Below are 20,078 nucleotides of genomic sequence, written 5' to 3' on the forward strand. Positions count from 1 at the left end.
CCAAACATTCCTGCTAAAAGTTTAAACCCCCGGTAAGCGCGTGTCACGATGAAAGAAGGAATTTTATATGAGATTTTTTTTACGTTAAAACTTACATGAAAGAACTCTTCCTCCTATGTGTCGTGACTGTAACATTATACGACATGGCACAAAGAAATTTCTTTTTCATGCTTGGAAATGGAAGGTGTATTATTGTATTTCCTGACTCGCAATGTAATATCTTGATTTAAATCGCTTCCCGTCTTCTGTAGCTCATTTCCTTTGAGCGACACACGAGCGTATGGTGCCTGGGAGTCCGTGCGTGTGGATTCCGTGCGTGTGGACCCCGATTTTAATCATTTACAGGATTACTATATCCATTGCTATTAATTGAAAGGTATTTCTGTCCTTCGTTAGGAATTGAGGGACTCAGTGGAAAAAGGGCCACGACAATACTTTAAATTTACGTGGCAACTACTTTTAGGAAAACTCATTTTCTTAGGAAATTCGGTATAAAATCTTAATTATTTTAGTTGGTAATGGAAGTAGGTGGCAAATGACAATTACTATCAAATCTTAACCCGAAAATTCATATGATGTGTCACGTTTTGTGACAATCTAAAAATAAAAAAATTACGACTATTCGGGCAAAAATTTGTTATAGAGATGTATGATTGTCTTTTTTATTTGCGCACTTTGTTTACGTTATTTTCACCTTGAAAATAAACAAAAATAATTTTTGCATTGTTTTCAACATGGAGATAACATCTAGTGTGGTTAATCAGTTATTATATGACGCAACTAATGCAGAAATTGGATGTAAGAAGCATTCTCGCAATGCGAATAAATATACTGACAACGAAAGAAAAATATTAAGACACAATGAAAAATGTTATCTACAGCGAAATAATACGGTTATGCTTGATAAAGTGTTTAAAACAAATTTTTCCCGAATAGAAAATTTCAAGATTTGATATTAATTGCAATTCACCACCTATTTCAATTCCTAAGAAAATTAGTTTTCCTAAAAGTAGTTGTCGAGTAAACTTATAGTATTGTGGCAAGTGTCCCCTTTCCACTGAGCCCCTTTTTTGTTACAATTCATCAACGAACGACAAGCCCCTCTTTTATTACAAGGCCTCTAAGGAGACAGACTGACATGGGCCTCTTTTCCACTAAGAATTTGTTTGCTTTCAATGTTAAGAAATTTTAATATGCTTCTGTTTACGAAAGGGTTTATGTCACGATGCTAGAAGGTCTTGGAATGGAGGCTAGTTCGACAGTTTGTAATATCAGAGAATTTTCTCCACGATTTTTACAAATACATACTATCTGTTTCTATGCTATTGGAGACGATGGCGCAAGCTATCCCTGTTCACGGTTCGTTTTCCAGAGGCCACGCGGTCACGTCCGGCCAGGATTAAAGAACTGGTCCCCTAACACAGAGAAAACGTTCGTTTCGACTGGTTATGACCACGAGGATACCTCGTGTACACGGCCGGATGTGAACCCGTATGCGAAAAGGAGACGAAATCGTAACCCGATGCGGATGGTAACCAGTGTGCACCGAGGACGCAACACCGCGTTCAATTAAAGCGAAATGAAATTCCGGTTTCGAAGCTACGATAGTCGCTTGTTACGTCGCCGACACAACCAACACAAGTCCGACAATTCGATCTGGGTAATGACATCAAAGTAAGGGGAATTATGTGCGAACGGAATTAAACGTTTATGCGGGCTGCTCCACGTAAAATGTTTGATAGTTGGAACTGGCGTTTATTGGTTTAGACATTTACCTTTCGATCGTTATTATAGCTCGGGTCGCGAGATTTCGATATTCTGTCGAGCGTATTAATGGTGTTACGACGAGCTATGATTTAAGATTCATACACTGTCGGAGATATTGACTGCTTTGATATATCGGACTACTTTAATCGTTCGGCAGCCGACGGTCAGAGTAGTCAGATTATCTTGTATTTTGAAGATTTATGAATGAAGGTGAAGGTTTATACATTACAGAGATGGAATAGTAACATCTGATTGGCGTTTGACCTCGGATCGATGTATTATTTGAGAAACGTGATTGGAGAATTAAGTAAGTTTTTTATTTTGAATGAAGAGTCTCGTGGTAGCTTTATAGTTTTATGAATGATATGATATTTAATGAATGGTTGCCATTTATAAAGAGTCTGCCTTCCCTGAACCTTCATCAGGATAGAATGGAGAAGAACGTTAGACGCTCTCAGTACAGAATAGCTAAAATTAACAATTAAAATACGTCACTCCTTTTAATTCAATTGATTTATTTAGTAAAATAGTAATATTTAATTTTTAATTATTTATTATGTATAATTAAATTGTCTGTCTGGGTTAATAATAAAATAATAAACTCATTATACCTGATAAAAGTTCTGCCATTCATTGAATTTTATAGAATCCTATAGCATTGAAATTCATAAAATTCGCAGTGATAATAGTTCTGACCAGAGATTCATTTACCAATCGAGAATTTGACGTCTCTGGTAAGTCGACAATAATCGTTTCAAAGTAAATCCTAATGGTAGCTTGATTGCCCGGCAGAACCGTACCTAAGAGCGTGTCTAGTATGATGATGAATTAATCAAACGTAGATATAGTTCAGTTACAAATACAATGTTCCACCGGTAAATCCGTTTCGATCGCGACACCTTTAATCCCTCTGCCACTGCAGTTATGCATCTCATTTAACATTACCGTTTGCAGACGCGGCAGATGCCATTCATCAACGAAACGACAAACAGATTGTTAAATCTGTCCGGAGCAATCTGTACGATCCGCAGTAAATAAATGATAACTCTCGAACACGATAAACCTCGTTGTGCAACCCGATTAAAAAATAAACACTTCCAAGCGCACATAATTGTTTCGATTGGTTCCTTTCCTATTCTACGCGAACGGGTGTAAGGAAGAGACTGTCTGTAATTATTACGATAACACGAACATTTCGATTTCTTTTTAAACTCCGTAGGTTTGTAAGGGATCTCAATAGATGCATCGGCCAATTTTTCGTTTTTCCTGATATTCCGTTCTTTAGGGTGAAACCACCCCTTCAAGGTTAATGTGTCTTTTCCTATTTTCCTGTACAGTTTGAAAACTATAATAGATATCAAGAAATGCTTAAAATGAAAATTTAATAGTTTCTTATGGCCTATAACCCTGCACAATAAAAATGGTCAGAAACTTGTTTTTTTAAATAAATAAATAAATAAACGAACAAATTTTGAATAATTTCATGATACATTTGGACAGTGCATAAGAAGCCATTAAGTTTTCGTTCCAATAACTTTTTGATATTTATCATAGTTTTCAAGATATACAGGAAAATAAGGAAAGACCTTTAACCCCTTGCCGTATCATTTAGCCCGGCATAATGCGGGCCTAAGTGATCCGCGGAAATGCTGAGTTTTCTGTTTAGGTTCCCTATTGCCGAGACTGTTTAGATTTTAGATTTTATTGCCATCATCTGAAAATGATCCATGAATCTCATTCGTAAAATTCATGTTTGGCCCAGACTCGTCAAAGTACGGCAAGCGGTTAAGGGGTGGATTTCACCCTACAGAATCGAGTATCAGTAAAAACGAAACATTGCTCGATGCTATAAAAAGAAGGTCGGAATTTTGGGAGCATCGAAATTCTCTTGTCTGTAGCCGGGACGTAGTTTTAGGAACAATTCTGTTACCCTTTCATCATCGAACGCTTCGCGGGAAATTTCAAAAAAACACCTCGACCAGTGTTCACCATCGTGCCGTCCCGTATTCCTGAAGCATATTCTTTTTTCCTGCGGCCGGGAAACGGACACGAGACAACACTCTCATCAAACTGCTAATAAATATGCACCTGACGTTCATAGGCGTGCGCATGGGCGGCCCGATCGAAATTCGATCCCGATTCGCGGGAACATTCACGTTGTCCTCTGGCCCAGCCGACCGAGTGTTTCTGTCGTGGGAATGGAAGAAATGAAATTCAGGACGCGCCAATGGGATTTATGCAAAATCGGGATTGCATCGCAACCTCCATTATCCTGGTTTCTATGGTGGCTAGATGGGCACACGGCTACTGACAAAACGTACGCCACGACTGGTTAATTAGCGCCGATAGATCGAGCCGAGAATTGGTTTCCATAGAAATACGCGGCGCGGTACCGACCAAGAAACATTTTCAATGCGGTATAATTTTGTAAAAAAAAAAAAAAAAAGAACGAATACCACGGATCAGTGTGTCCGTCGAGAATGCACGCTGTTTTCTGGGTGGCTTTTGATCAGGCTGTTGTAACCACTGTATTAACATCGCTTCTATTCAGTAGCTTGTGGTTCGTTGCAATTTCTAATGCTTTGTAGCGTGTAATTTGTGATTACTTACGTCAATGCGGTTTTGGATTTAGAGTGACGGATTGTTGACGTACCTGAAACAGAAATATTAATTGTTAGTAATGAAAAGAATGTCTTCCTGGTTATTTATATTTATTATTTTTATTAATTGTTGGAAATAGATCCTTGTTTCTAAAATGTTGTGTACCTAAGCTTATTTTATATGTACAATGTGTTGTTTTTATATGGCTGTGCTTGGGTCTAGTTTGAATCAGGTTTTCAGAAATCTCGCTGCAGTTTTCAGCTTATGATCATTGATTTCATGACGTGTCTCGACGTATTCATTGTTTGACGAGTTTTAAGGGTTTTATCGCAGAGAAAAGATGTTTTGCCAGCGTTAATAGCATAGATTTAGTTTCTCAGACGTTTTTATAGTCATTATCAAAAGACAATTTGTTACACTTGAACTGTATAAGATCAATATTGCATATTGTTACTTATTATAAATTACTTATGAACTATCGACTACTGTAAGAAAATACTCCCATTTATAATTAATAAAAAATGGAAAGAGACGTTAAATACGAGCCATAACGATCTCAGGCTTTTCGAGTGTTAAAATCTGCAATGTGTATTGTTATTGTTGTTTAGATCTATTCTTGACTAACATTAGGACTAAACTGTCGATTACTTCCCCCAAGTTCATTTTCACCTTAGTTTACTTCATTTAAGTATTTTATAGTGTTAAGGCAAACGATTGTGTTTAGCATGAAGAAAGGTATGAATATTCTGTGAATTTAGAATATTAAAAAGTGAAGTGATGCTAAAAATTAGGTACCTCTAACGCATATTGAAAAAAATCGAAAAAACATGATGACAACACATGATTTACTTCATGACACATGATTCAGCCTACAGAGTAATTATCCACAGGAGGGTTACAAATATTGTTGAAAATTTTGTTACAATATGGGCACGAAAGTTCGTTGCCAATATACGCAACGATATGTTTGAATCGATACGCTCGATTATTGATGGCCGATATTGAACTGGCCAGTGAAAAAATTAATTCGATTTGAGTTTGATTCATCCAAAACAATGCACCCGTTGAAAAAATATTGAAGTTTGATTGAATCTCAGACCTTTGAATGCGAAAAATTCAATTCCAAAATTCCACGGTACACCAGATATTCCAGATTATATTTTTCTGGATTTCAAAAATAACTGAATGTTTATACAGATTAATATTTTTGCATGTTAATTCAGAAATAATTATGTAAAACATACATTTATTACAAGTTTCTTGTTAATTTGAGAAGAAAAGAACATCTTTATTACACTTTTCAAAGGTATGTATAAAATCTACAGACTAGCAATAACAAAAAATGCAAAAATGTATTCTACACAATATAATAATAAAGAAAAATGTGTAAAACAAACATAATAGAATAAATTGCAGCTTATTACAGTTTTTAAATTCAGATGACAAAGGAACATTGTAAGTGAATATACACCCTACGAAGTTTATTTCTTTTTCCTTTCACTTTATGTTCGTTTCTCATTATGAAGTTTCACATGCATCACGTATAAAACACGGTATTATGAAAAATATTGACTCTTCCACCTACAAAACACTTCAGTCGCTTTTGAAATAAGCTTAATTCCAAAATGTGATCAAAACTTGACACGAAACACCTAGACCAATTTCACACATTTCAACCAAACATTGTACCTACCAAAAAAATAATTACAAAATTCCCAGATCAAGTCCCCAAGAAATTCAGTAACCAACCCAACCGTGTTACTGTTCCATTCATTTACCAAACATCGCGATCCAGTATTCGTCCCATCAACAGTTACAAAGATCAACCAATTCCGACTAATTAGCCCTTCCTCTAAAGACACCAGTTCCGGATCATAAATTCCCCCATCTCGTTTACTTCGTTTATTCTAAATTTCCAGCAGCATCGTGAAAAAAAAAACCTTCTCGACAAAGCGTTCCAAACAGCAGTACGAAGGGGCGCATTTTAATTAAATTTCTCGCTGTCGAATAATGTAACGACGCGTATCGACGATCCGAACGTGTCGGTGGATTGCCGCTGACCGAGCATGAAAAACCGAGGAGGAAACGAAAGGAAGAGATACGACGGGAACGCTGGTAATCGCGGATAATTGTGGAATCGACTTTTCTATCCGTTTCGTTAGGGGGTTACGGCCGGCGATTTCGTCGATTCCGGGTACTTTACAGCGAAGTCCAGGAGGGAGGCGAGAGATCCAAATACGAGCGGAACCCCTGTGATCGGTCACAGAATCGGAATTCTTAAAAAGATCGCCGGTTGAAGAGGAATTGGAACGAATAGAAGCTGACTGGGGGGAGGACACCCAGAGAGGCCGAGAAGAGCCGACAACTCGCGTGGAATTCGAGCGTAATAAGAGCTGGTCTGGCCAGCTTACTGGAAGTTAGACCCACCCCTACCACGTCTAAGCCCCGGACGACTTTTAATTCGTTTGAACTTCCAGCGGATGTTCATGGCGGATTTCGGGCACTTTTAAATTAACCGGGGATTAATGTTTCGGAGGGGATCGTGGTTAATGACGAGAGACCCGAGATCGAATGTTTTTTGAGATCCGGGCCACGGAGTAAACGAGTTCCTCCCGTTTAACCGTGGACCAACTTGGAACAACGCAGCCGATCGGCTCCGTTCTTGCTACAATATCACTTCCGCGATCGAAAATGTAAAGGATACGAGGGGGTAGGATATATGTATTATAAATCCTCTAACCCAGTCGAATTGTGGACGGAAGGAAGGGGGCATTAACTTTTGTGAATTTTGTGGAACGGCTCGTCCGAGATATAGAAGAGGGAATAAAATCGAAGAAAGATTGGGAGGAGTGGAATGGGAGAAAAATGAGAGAATACGGGGAAGAAACGAGGCAGAGACCCGACTGTCGTTGGAATCTACGCTCGGTTTCCTGCCAGGCAACGGGCCGTGGACCACCTCATCCCCTATCTGAACAATGAAAATCATGCGGTAAGTTCTCGTTTTTAACGGTCGTTACGGCCGTATTACCGGGGAAACAACGTCGTAGGCCGGTTGGCGTTGGAGGAAGAGGAAATCTAAATTCGCCGGAAACAATTAGTTGCCAGGCCGGGTCGAGTATTTACGGAGAAAGTTGATCGAGGATGGGGGGGGGGGGTTGGATAGCACGAGGAAGAAGCTTCTGGTCGATCGTTTTCTTAACTTTTCGAGTAAAAAGTGCCTTGTGCCAGTGGGACGAAACTCGGTCTCGTTTGTAGGCTGACGTGGTTTTTTCATTGTGTAGAAGTTTTTACTTGGTCGCTAAGAGACAAGTGAACTGCTGGCCAAGCCAGTGTTCTGAACTGTAGAGCAGTAAAGTGTGTAGTTACCAAATTCAGAGACACAGATGCTTTACCAGTAATTAGAGGGCAGAACGAAGCAAGAAAATTGGAACTGTCGAAAATTTATGTGTTTGAAATATTTGGGTTGAATAAAGTGGATCTGTGAAGGCAACGGAGATTTCAAGATAAGTTAATGGGTACAGCGTAGATTCTGTCGGAAGGACAAGAATGAAGAGGCAATTATTAAAAAGAAGTCTTCTGAGGCTTGTAGCAGTTGAAGAACCACTTTTATTGCAAGGAGATAATACATCTTACTTTTTCTTCAAAGAAGTACAGTAATTCTTTGACTCGCGCTATTTTAAAACATTATATATTTCTCTACAAAAACATTACAACTAAATTTGGAAGAAGATAATTTTGCTGATTTGATAGACAACTATTCAATGGAAATGAGCAACGAAATTTGATGGAACTTGAAGACCAGAGAAAAGAAGACTCTGTTTCAAAAGAAGAGTCAGAAAATGTGCAATTATCATGAAAAATGAATATTTAAACGTGGTCGAGAACGGATTGGCTGATTCTGAGACTCAAGACAGAGTGTATAGCGCAGTGCTTGATGCTACTGTATGAAAATAAAAGGGCTACAACGCAAACAACACTGGACAAGTACTTTAATAACTCGGATAAAAAGGAGAGTGAGTAGTTTGTACTTAATTGCACACTTGGGTATAATATTATATGAATAAATGACACTTTCTTTCACGTTTTCGTTGTCATAAGTATGTAGGACCTTTTTATTTTCAACTATCCTTTGAAATAAACAGATATTATTTCTAAAATTGATCGAACTTCGGTTTGGTTTGACTATTAAATTAAATGGTAGATCTATTAAATCTGTTCTAGTTCAGGATTGAATACAGGTAGGTAGATCTGTTGCCAGTAGATCTATTAAATCTGTATTCTAAAAATCTGTGGAATGAATTAATTGCGTAAGACGAGGACTTACTGTATATTTACGTAAAAATTAAAAAGTTGTATGTAGCATTTTAGGTAAATTTTTCAATGATTACATATTTTCATATTTTAGTTATTGCTATTTTTGAAAAAATAGTTAAACCCCAAAATTAATTTCCTTATTTGTTACAAATCTTTGAAAGAACGAAGAAGAATGCAAATGTTAGAATAAAGAATCCAAACTTTAAATCGAGAGCTTAATTTTTACGAGACTTACTAAGTTGGCTTTCGAAAGATGAGACTACGAAATTTATGTTCAATCTAAGTAATCGTAGTTCATATTAGGTAACAGCTTGAACCAAGTAGTAGCGAGGTTTACAACTCCTGGTATTAATATAAAAAAACTTTGTTACTTTTTTTAAAAACCAACACTCCTCGCTGGACCTTCCCCAATTCGTAGAGAACCGTCTGGTATTTTTCATGCTGCTGTTTTATATCAATTAAACCTAAACGATGTATATCATACCATGACTATGAATTTTTATTAGTGTTTTATGCAAGAAAATTGCTATTTATCGTCTTTGTCCACCTGGAAACATTTGAAAAGGAGATATTTATGCGACCACCATCCTTAGACTTTTAACGAGAAAGCTGTAAATACCATAGATTGGTGTTAATTATATTTAGAGAAGTTCACGCAATTACTGATCCACTAATGTTTCGTCGTATTAGACTTCTGACGAGATACATGTAAATATTATAAAATGGTATTAATTATCGGTATACCGTTACGTTCACATTACGATGATCAAAGTTTCCCAATTAAATTCCCTCAACTATTCAACTACAGTAGGCTCACGTTAAAGTAGTGGTAGGAATGCCCTAACTCACACGCATAACTCACGTACATGCGCGCACTCCACTATCGGTCGCCTATTGTAATCAAAGCTCTGATACGGTTGATGGATCGGCCAAACTGCCACTAGATACTACATCCCCATTGGCTCATGTTAAAGTAACGTTTCCAGGAAAAACGTTCCTCGAGAGCCTCGCAGCGCTACTTTAACGTGAGTCTACTGTACACTCACGTGCAAACTCCGCTTCCGCTAGGGGAAAAAGTGGCATTGGAGAAGAGTCTCCCAACATTTCGTATCGGGAATTATTGAAATGTATGGCAAATTAACAATCGATTTAAAATTAATTTCAGTACTTGAAATAAATTTACCAACTGGAAGGAAGCCTTTCTCTTACGCCACTTTTTCCCCCAGTGAAAGCTGACTTTCCTCATGGATGTATAGAGACGAACAAATAGAGTATCTTCCTCTAACAGAAAATTTTATTCCGATACAACGCACGGTTACAGGGCAAACAATTACCACCGCCATCAGACCCCTGTATGTACAGTGCCCCTGTATTCTATCCATTCTGATTATCATTTCACAGTACCAGACGACGACAAAGCAGCTCGGGGATCCGTTAGCCTCCCACCCTTAACCGGCTTAATTGAAACGGCGTAACAAGGGCGTAGCCGCCGCCGCGACCGCAAAAGTGTTAACAGTTACAAACGATTTACGCGCCGGGCGTTTCAATTCACAAAGGACCGGACACCGACCAGGCTAGCAAACGGCGAAACCGAACTCTCGAAACGTAAGTGGTATTCGCCCCAGGGTTTTGGTATCGGGATCGTGAGGGCGCGTGCGCGCGCGCGGCCCACCGAATGACCGCGATCCATTTTGCGACCCCGTCGAGAGAGAATCAGCCAGCCAGCCCAGTCGGTTCCCGCGAGTTCGCCCCTGACTCGTGTCACGACATTAATGTTCACGAGGGCGCGAAATGGCGCGACCTAATTGGGAAACTCCCTGGCGTAATACCCCATGGCTCTGCATCCTCAGAAAATCGACTGGCGAACCGGTACCGGGAATAAGAGAGGTGTGCCTGGGGACAGTGTGTGTATCGAGGATACTCGACTCGGACGCTTTACTTCGAGTTTGGGTGGAACGAGCGTAATCCGTGATACCAGTTAATGCTTGTTTTATTTGACTTTATCACGAATACACGTTGCCTGCAGTACGAGTTCTATACATATCTGGACCTGAGGGCCAGAGTGTATTCGGTCACATTCTTTAAACTTTAGAGGAGAGGAAATCAAAGGTACAGAAACCTTGTAACTTTGGAACCGTTTGGTAAGGATTCAATGAGAAACAATCGATACCTTCCAACTATTGAAGGGATTTAAGACTAGTTTCGATATATAGGAATGGCGAACCTTGCATTTAGTTACACTGTTTTAAAAATATAAACTTAATCTCATTTTTGAACTATCATGTATTTGTATTAAAAACTAGACGACTTCTAATGAAATAATTTTTATCATCGGAAAGAGTCAAATATTTAACACAAGAAACATGTGAAATGTCATTTTTAAAGAAAGTGGACTTAATACAGTCTGGCTCTGGGGTCCAGAAATGTGGATATTGTAGGCCAAAGTATGGGACCAGAGTTCATGATTGATAGCACAGTAATTCATTATTCTGTTACGTTATAACAGAAGTTACGGAATCGGTACATGTAGAAATCAGACCTGGTCCCATACTTTTGGCCGGTAGTGTACTTAACCACAAACTTCAAGATCGCTATTCCCAAAGAACAGCTTCAGCTAAAAATACGGAACAGAAAGCCTTTAATATAGTTCTGAATTCGCAAGGTCGGTTTAAGCACCGATATGGTTCACTTTTATAATTCAAACACTACAGAATAAATAGGCAGTCAACAATGTCAATATAACATAATGACAAGATTTGAGATCAATATTCCGCAGGACATGCTTTACCCGAAAAGACCAAACAAAATCTTGTATCACACGTAAATTTCCGTACAAACGAGTGGAACCCCTCGTTTAATGGTTACAAAAGTCCGTTTGAGGCACCGATGGACTCGACCTGCAGTCGTCGACCAGGAAGAGCTTGTTTTCCAGTGACATGACTGGCTCGTTTGCGCGTTAAACGAACCGCAGTTGGGCGGTTTTGCAATTTTTCTTGCTCCCCCTCCCCAATCCACCGCGCTGTCCTCCACGATTCGATCGTCGGGATTGCACACGCACGCGTAAAAAATGGCTGATGAGCAACCGGTGAGCCGGAACGATTGGACTTGTCAGGCTGGGCCGTCGGTCATCAGAATCACGGCGACCGAACTAAAATAAATTCCATTACGCGATATAATCCCGGTAATTTCCGTTAATTTCTCTATCCTTTTTCTCCATTCCCAACGCCAGTGAAAAGTAATTTTTCCCGTGTTTCCCAATGATTCCCTATTGCCTCTCGTTCTGAAAAGATTCTCTCGAACCGTCACGTGATCGGGAATCGCGTCGTTTCCATTGGTAATTAGAGATTTTTAATTATACCCTGCGTCCAAGCAAGGACGAGACACGATCGATGGGACCTTTTACTCCGATCCGAATAAGGATTACAAGACTGTAATACCTCTCTCACGATGAGAATAATAGCGCCATGACGCACAGTGGCAGATTATTCTAAACAGTGGAACAAAAATCAGTATTATTTCAAAACTTAGTTTATTGGGAAAAAATAGTAGATGTATAATTCCTGTCAAGGAATGACTAACCTCATAATTGAGGAATACAGCTTTTTAATGAAAATTCCCATGAGACCTATTTATTACAGAGTCAGGCATAATACAAAGCATATGAAACAGGTTTTTTAAGTTTTGTTGAAGAGATGACGTTACTAATAAGTGAGTGACTAATAAGAAATCCCGGTGGTGGTCAAATGGCAAGAAACCATTCTGGCCACCCTGAAGGCTCGCACGCACTTGAGCTAATTTATTACTTTCAGCCTATAGAACTGAGCAAACCGCAAAAAGTCGCATCTACATTTAGATTCTGCAATTGCAGTAATGAGTATTCTATTATATGTAACAAGAAAAAATTCATTCCAACATATTAAAAAAAAGTTACGTAGGTACCAGTAAGGTTTAAATAACTTCCAATTATTTCAATTTTTTCAGTTCTATACAAGATCAAACAGAAGAAAACTTGTCAATTATACGTATTAGACACTAACAAATTAAATTAGTCAACAATTTTCAATTTATAAAACATTCCTTTTTTAATTTCCGTCTCATTTTTTACAAGAATAGAGAACTGTGCGTCGTTTCCATTGGTGACTATTTTTAATTACACCCCGCGTCTAGCAAAGGCAAGACACGATCCAGGGGATCTTTTACTCCGTTCCAACTAAGGATAACAAGACTGTAAGAGAAGGGCACAACGAGAATAAGAGCACCATGGCACCTCGTAGCAACTCGATATGTAACGAAGGATCGTCGTGGAAGCTGAGCGGTACAGACAGCCAATGTTGTCAACGGCTGATCAAGCTGATAATTAGCTCGCGACGTTTAAAGGACTAAAAGCGGCGTGCTCGGAGCGAGACCTTCCCCCTCGACGCGAGAGATGGTAAAAAGGCTCTGGGTGTTCAGAGCGCGTAATTTCGACTTCTCCACGCGGTAATTACGTCGTTATTTCGGCGACGGTGTCGGTAATCACGGCGACCTAAGGAGAAGAAGCAGGTGGGTGGAGGTTTTAGAGTCGGATGAATGGGGGGGGGGGGGTGAGAGATGATAGACGGTATTTAAGACCGAATGTCGCGAAATGGAAATTCGTCCCTCGTAGAAACTCGGCGACAGAGGCGAACCTACGAATCGTAATGGAGAAAATGAGGTTGTTAACGAGAACTGGCTTAGGATGCCGGGGACAAGAAGACATCGCGCTAATAATTCGAACGGCGAAGTTATTGCGCGCGCACTTGTTCGACGACACTCCGTGTTTTCCGTGTAGGAGCTGGATCTGGAAGAAGGTAAGATTCGTCGCGAATAACCTCCTCTCCCCAGGCCCCAGGGCGTGTTTCATTAACTCTTATCAGATTACGGGGCTCTTTGAGGATCGCGTGCTTTAATCTCGAGCAGACTGCTGATCTTTTATTGAGGAATTTGCCTGTCCTGAGGGGTTCAACGAAAATTACATCGCTGGCGGGCGGATGAAGTAAATTGATAGAGTATTTGATTTTCTTGCAATTGTTCGACGATTGTTTGTTTCTTTTGCACGATATGACTTTCTGTGGAGAAGTTTCGTTTATTAGAGACGATACTTTCGTGTGTAGAAGTTAAATTATGGAATTGAGACTTGAATAGTTGGGAGAAAGATAGTATCTTTGTTTTGTTCTTTCTTAACCCTTGAATGATACTGTAGGGTATCCTTGGACCCTACCGAATAAAGAATGGATATGGAACGAATACTCTTTTAGCATAGAGTTTAAAATAACTCTTATTTATTCTCTTGGTAATGAAAAGAACATGCTGCAGTTATCTTCTTTATGATGTTTGAAGAAGAATAGGGAACGGATTTTTCGACAACGTTTCGATAGTATTTAAAATATTTAGATTTTATTGTAGAGCACCTGCAACCCTGTAGTGTTACAGGTACATACGCTCGAAAGGTATAGCAGTGTCGTTCTAGGGTTGATAATGAAATTACTTGTGTTTGGTAATAGCAGTCACTCCAAACTACGTAGGTCAAATATTGATGCACTTCAATTTGTGGGCTCACGTTTGTTAACGGTTATCCAATTAAATAATTCTTTCATGTATATTTGCAATGGAAGTCATACAACGTTCAATATTTTTCATTCCATTAATATAGAATGTCTGGGAAGTAACTGTAGGTTTTAATAAAACCAATATGTGTGTTATAAAATTTAGATTGACGACAGAAAGTGCTATTTGGAATTCATTTGGGAAGTTAAAAGAAGCTATTTAGAAAAGAACTTATATAGGGTAGATGTCCCAATTACTGCCACCTTAAGATTGTAGCGTAACTTCATTTAATTATTTTACATGTTATTTACCCTAAAAATCGTCTCAGTTTAGAACATATTATTTAACATCTCTATCATTAAAAGAAATAGTAGTATACATAAAATATGAAGAATTCCCTAAAATATTAATATAATTCTTATATACTTTCACAATTCATTTTGTACAATAGATATATGTTGAATGGTAAAATTACGGCTCCTTCTTTAGTATGATTTCGCAATCACTTTCTACCTCACGTAGTCGCGTTTTTGACGTTGAAAGTTGCACTTTCTTTTTACAACATTAATTTTTAAATTCCAGGTACGTGCGAATAAGTATATTTCTTTGTTTTTGTATAAATCAGAGTCCCAATTTAATAATAAAAACTTGTATACAGAATTCTTTATATGTTCCGTTTTTATTAAGTAAAATAAATAAAGTGGCAGTATTAAGGACACTGGCAGTTATTGGGACATTTACCCTATATCAGTTTAGTAAGTTCAATTCGAACGGAACTGTAGAATATTATTACGCGAAAAAAATGCATTTGTTAGTTAACTAAAAAAAATTTAATAGTAATTTGTTAAAACTTGAGTTACCTGACGATAGGGTAAAACGTAATGCATAACGTTACCTCCCCGAACCGAATTTAATATTATTTAGCTTGGCATTTAATATCGGAGTCAAGGGGTCGGCGTTCCGTAACGGGTTCGGGGAAATACGTTGAAAAGGAGAACTCGATGCTACGAAGAATCTCGACGGAACGGGAGAGAATCTTGCGGCAGAACATGTTTTACGAGCGTTCATCCCGTTGGTTTTGCAGCCCCCGACTTGCCCTCACATAAATTCTTCGCGGGAGTTGCGTACCGCGAGAGATTAACAATGTCTCGTTAAAAAAAATTCTAGAAAAACGATCTGTAAATACATACTTCGCTTTCGTTCGATTGCAGTGGAACGCAAAATGTTCAGAATTTCTACGAAAAATCAGAATGTAGAACCAAAGATTTTCGTGAAAATAAAATTTAAAAAATTGTCGGTCGCCTTTTTTATTAATATGTTTATTAGCAAAGGTCACATCTATCTTTCGATTACTAGCTAAACAATTTCTAAATTAGAGACTAAAGGAACGCAGTAATGATAAGGGCATGAAAATGTGGTGGGGTCGAGAAAGACCATAGTTAATACAAGTCCTTGCAAACAGTTTATGCTCGTCTGGTAAACTTACGTATATTCTGCATATGCTTTAACTGGATTTTAATTAACGCATTTATTATATTTTCTAAATATTTTCACTGTCCGATTAGGTACATGTCATAATGTTTTCAATAAAAACTTCATATTGAAATATGGTCATGATTATACGATCGTTCAATTATAATTTCATTTTATTGTTTAATTATGGATCCTTCGTGCTGATACTACAGTATGATTTCCATTGTATTCCGTATGATATTTGGTTTCTGTATTATGTCTGTATCCTTCATTTTTTACTTCATTTTTCGATTACTCATATTGTATTACGCGAATACAATTATTAAAATATCGTAATAGTACATTTTTTGAGGTTCTTCGTTTATCACAACGTGTATATGACGAAATTAATTAACGTCTACTTGTGTGTTTTTTAAAAACTGTCATTTTATAAATCTAAAGAAAGACATTCATGTATGGTAAGCAATTTTAGCGTTAATTCTTTTAATAAACGTATTTTAAGAACATAAACCAAATACTGCAACGGGCAACTACGTCAGTAGTTTCACACTTCTGATTAAAATCTATCAACTATTTAAAACATTTATTTTATTTATGTCTACAGGTTACTAGATCATGTAGTGAACGCCTACATAATGATCGATTTGTCTAAGTAATTAATTGTAAACGTACACAGAACTACGTAACCAGTTTGCCAAAATCTCATTCTCTACGTAGGGCAACGGAGAACAACAGAATTCTGTTCCGAAACTGGCCTGCAGTTCCGATAGGTACATTCATCGGGAAATGTATCACAAGCTAAACAAAATTAAGCGGCCCTCCGCACCGCTGTCGAAGTTTACAAAAGCGTAGTTTGAACGGCATTCCGAATAATTGATTGAACATCGAAAGTCTATAATGCACTTTCTTACTGCAGGATATTTGACCGAAATTCATTACAAAGTAATTGAATTATTCCTAAATATTGGTTAAATGCTCTATACTTATCAAATTGATTTTGCAGCTATTCCTAAACATTATTAACGTTGACATTTCATTTAACACCTGTCTGGGCAGCAGCCGATTGATAGATTAAAAACCACTCGTTGGATTTTGTTATTAGGACCTTTAGTATATTTCACGATTATAATTTGCTACTTTGCCTGAACCGTTTTTTAATAAGTATATTGCGGAGTACTCACGATAAGCTCGCAACTTGCCACTGGTCATTGATGCTTTACTATCGCGGAACTCGATGAAAATTGTGTGATTGTGGATGGTGATATGTGACTTCAACAAGTTAACACTACTTTGTAACACACTTGACTTTAACAAACGTAACAGAAGGTGACGTATATGTATGCGTGTACTACTTGTGTTTGCTTTGACTGATAGATGTGTTCTCGTTGATGGTTGAATGTTGGATATAATAAATCAAAATCTTGCTTGGTGAAGGTATGCGTACTCGCTGGTTCCTATCGGTCAACTTGTGATTGGTTAAATGAATTTTTATAGTGATGGAAAATGAAGAGTTTTGGTTGGTGTATGTTGTGAAAGAATTGGTACTATGAGGTGGGAGTAATGGGCCTTGGTGTACGTATTGTTTCTGGGATTCCTGGAAGTCAGCGTCGGAACACAACAAATAATGGTTCGTAGAACAGTGAATGTTCTGCTCACGCAGTTGTCCAAGAATCTCTGTTTATTATGGTTTGTCGATCGTATTGACGTTCCAAGACGTGTCGATCGTTGCGACCCTCGCCTACCTGCATTAGGTGTGAACAAAGTACACCCGTCCCTCGATTTATGCGGAGTGTTCGCTCCATGTGGTTCTTCTTTATGCGGATAGAAACCGTCTAAACGGAGTCTGCCAGCACGAAAAAAAATTCTCAAGAGAAAAGACAGTATAAGTTATAAAAATAATTATTTGAAAAAAAAAAAAAAAAAGACTAAATGGAACGAACACTCCACGTAAATTGAGGGACGGGTGTACATTACATATTTTACTGATGATTGTTGAATATAAGTATATAATTTTGAAAGTATGCATTATGCATAAACGAACGCTTTTTCACAGTTACTTCAATGCTTTTCGACAAATGACATTAAAATGAACTAATAGCATATTAAGCAACGAGAGTGTATTTATACAGTAAGAAATTTCCATTGAAATTAACTGAAAATTATTTGTGATATTTACGCTCGTAGAAAGATCACGAATTTTACATTTCATTACGTCGCAATTTTGGCACCGTTTACCCGAACGAGGCTTGTTACAGTTAATAGTTATTTTAACAAATGAATTAAATAAAAATCGTTAAACGAAGTATATTCGATCGTAATATGTATTTTTAGCTCGAACATGTTGGAAAACATGGAGTGCTGTTTCTCGTATAATTGAATTTTAAACTTACAGAATTGATTGAATTTGTAACAAGGTGTAGAAAGCTCGCGTGGCCGTATGCACGTGCGTTCACAAGGTAAATAGATCCACGGTACGTAACGTTACGTCATGTTTACTCGACGCTTCTCAATAGAGAACCCTCAAGAATCGTTCAAATCGTGAATGAGTCTTGTTTACACGCCTCTTTCACGCTGAGCTCGAATAAAACCTAATTTTCGCCCTCTGTGAGTCGACCTTTCATCGTTTTCCAACGTCGAAATTTTAGTTTAGATAGCGAGAATATCAGAAATTACATTTTCCCTTCGAATTTGACTTACGACTACAGGGAAAAACAAGGAATGAATTTTAGTGTATAACGAATTTATTAGCTGCAACTGATACTACAGAACAGTCGAATCAGGAAGTGTTAAACAGTGGAAACAGCTAAACTAGCGTTAAAGATTCGATGAACTGGTTAAATACTGATGGCAAAAAGTATTAAAAATTGATGTATTTAATAAAGCTGTTTTTTAACATTCCTTGTTTTTTCTTCTTACCCTTCGGATATTCAGTTTGTAGATATTTAATCATGAAGTAGTGAAAAAGTGGTACCCGGGCTATTAAGTTATGGAAATAACCCGTTCGTACCTATTCAGAGCTTCTCTGCAAGCTTTAAATACTGTCTCAATCTTATTTTATCTCTGTAGACTCGCTCTGAATAGGATACTATGTGATAAATTTAAAATCGATGTATTTCTATGCTTTTCTACAGCATTTATACGAATTAGTATTTCCGGAAAATCCAAAAAAACAAAAAAAAATGTAGAAGAAGCATACAGTGGCTAGCAACGAAAGAGAAGCGAGATATTTTTGATACCTACAGTAATAGTATAATAACACATTTTACATTTCAAATTTATTTTAAAGTGATGTGTGTATCGAAACTCCAAAATCCACTCACCATTGCGATTCGGCAACGTTAAAATGAATTAAAGCTTCTCGACATCTCGAAATAAAAGCTACATTAATGGAAAGCCATAATATCTACCTGGAAATGCATTCAAAATGAGTTTTAACTCGTGATATATGTATTACTTTAAACGCATTTCACAGTGGTCACTGTTGACTGAATATAAAATCTACCAATCTTCGTGCTTTTACGGTACTACAATTTGAAATCAGTCACAGGGTTTTTGGAACCTCGAAACAGAAGGTAAACAGATATATCACAACCATTGCTAGAAGCTTTTCTATTTTTTACTATTTCTGTCTAATAGTTCAGTCATTTTTATGCGACTCTTCGTCGATTTCTAATTAAAAAGATTTTATTTACTGTGTATTTATCCTAAACATAATGAATACTATTTTGTTCAAATTATGAAAACTGTTTCACCGATGAAACAGTTTTCATAATTTCTTTTCCGTTAAAATTCACCGTTCATTCCATTAAAATATGCCAGCGAAACCTAGAAAATTCTCCCAAAAACCGGATTTTCGCATTGAAGTAATTTGAAACTTAACACTAGGAAATCTAAAATTCACACAGCACCACACTTTTTCTATTAATTACTATTATATGTATTCTCCCCCGTTAACCTTCTGAGAACAACTGTACTTTCCCGTATTAAGAAAATAATTTTGAATTGTCCGTAGAATAACTGAAATCGCCAGACGACCTATTCCAGAAATTTAATTTAATTGTAGGCAATTTTAAACTGCAAATTTATAAATTTTATACAATGTTCTTTCACATGTCCGACGTAAAAAAGACAAAATGTTTGCAGTAATGAGAAAATGCATCCTCCTCCCTTTTCAAGTCTCGTGCAGGTACTGTTCGGGTTGTTCTGATGCAAAAGCAAACGTTAATTTTTAATTATATCGTTCGTTACAAGAATTTAATTAATTTAATACTAACAGTTCATGTACAGTATAATTTAGTTGCGAATAAAGTTCTTCTCACAATTCTATGTCAATTTCAATTCACCAACCGTACCCAGAT

General features: G+C 37.5%; 1 protein-coding gene across 1 annotated transcript in view; it reads right to left on the minus strand.

Annotated features, from left to right (window-relative positions):
* The window catches only part of LOC107185434 (furin-like protease 2), a 540,167-nt gene that overhangs the window by 76,070 nt on the left and 444,019 nt on the right, over positions 1-20,078 (minus strand).

This window comes from Dufourea novaeangliae, unplaced genomic scaffold (assembly GCF_001272555.1).
Source record: "Dufourea novaeangliae isolate 0120121106 unplaced genomic scaffold, ASM127255v1 scaffold18, whole genome shotgun sequence".
NCBI lineage: Eukaryota > Metazoa > Arthropoda > Insecta > Hymenoptera > Halictidae > Dufourea > Dufourea novaeangliae.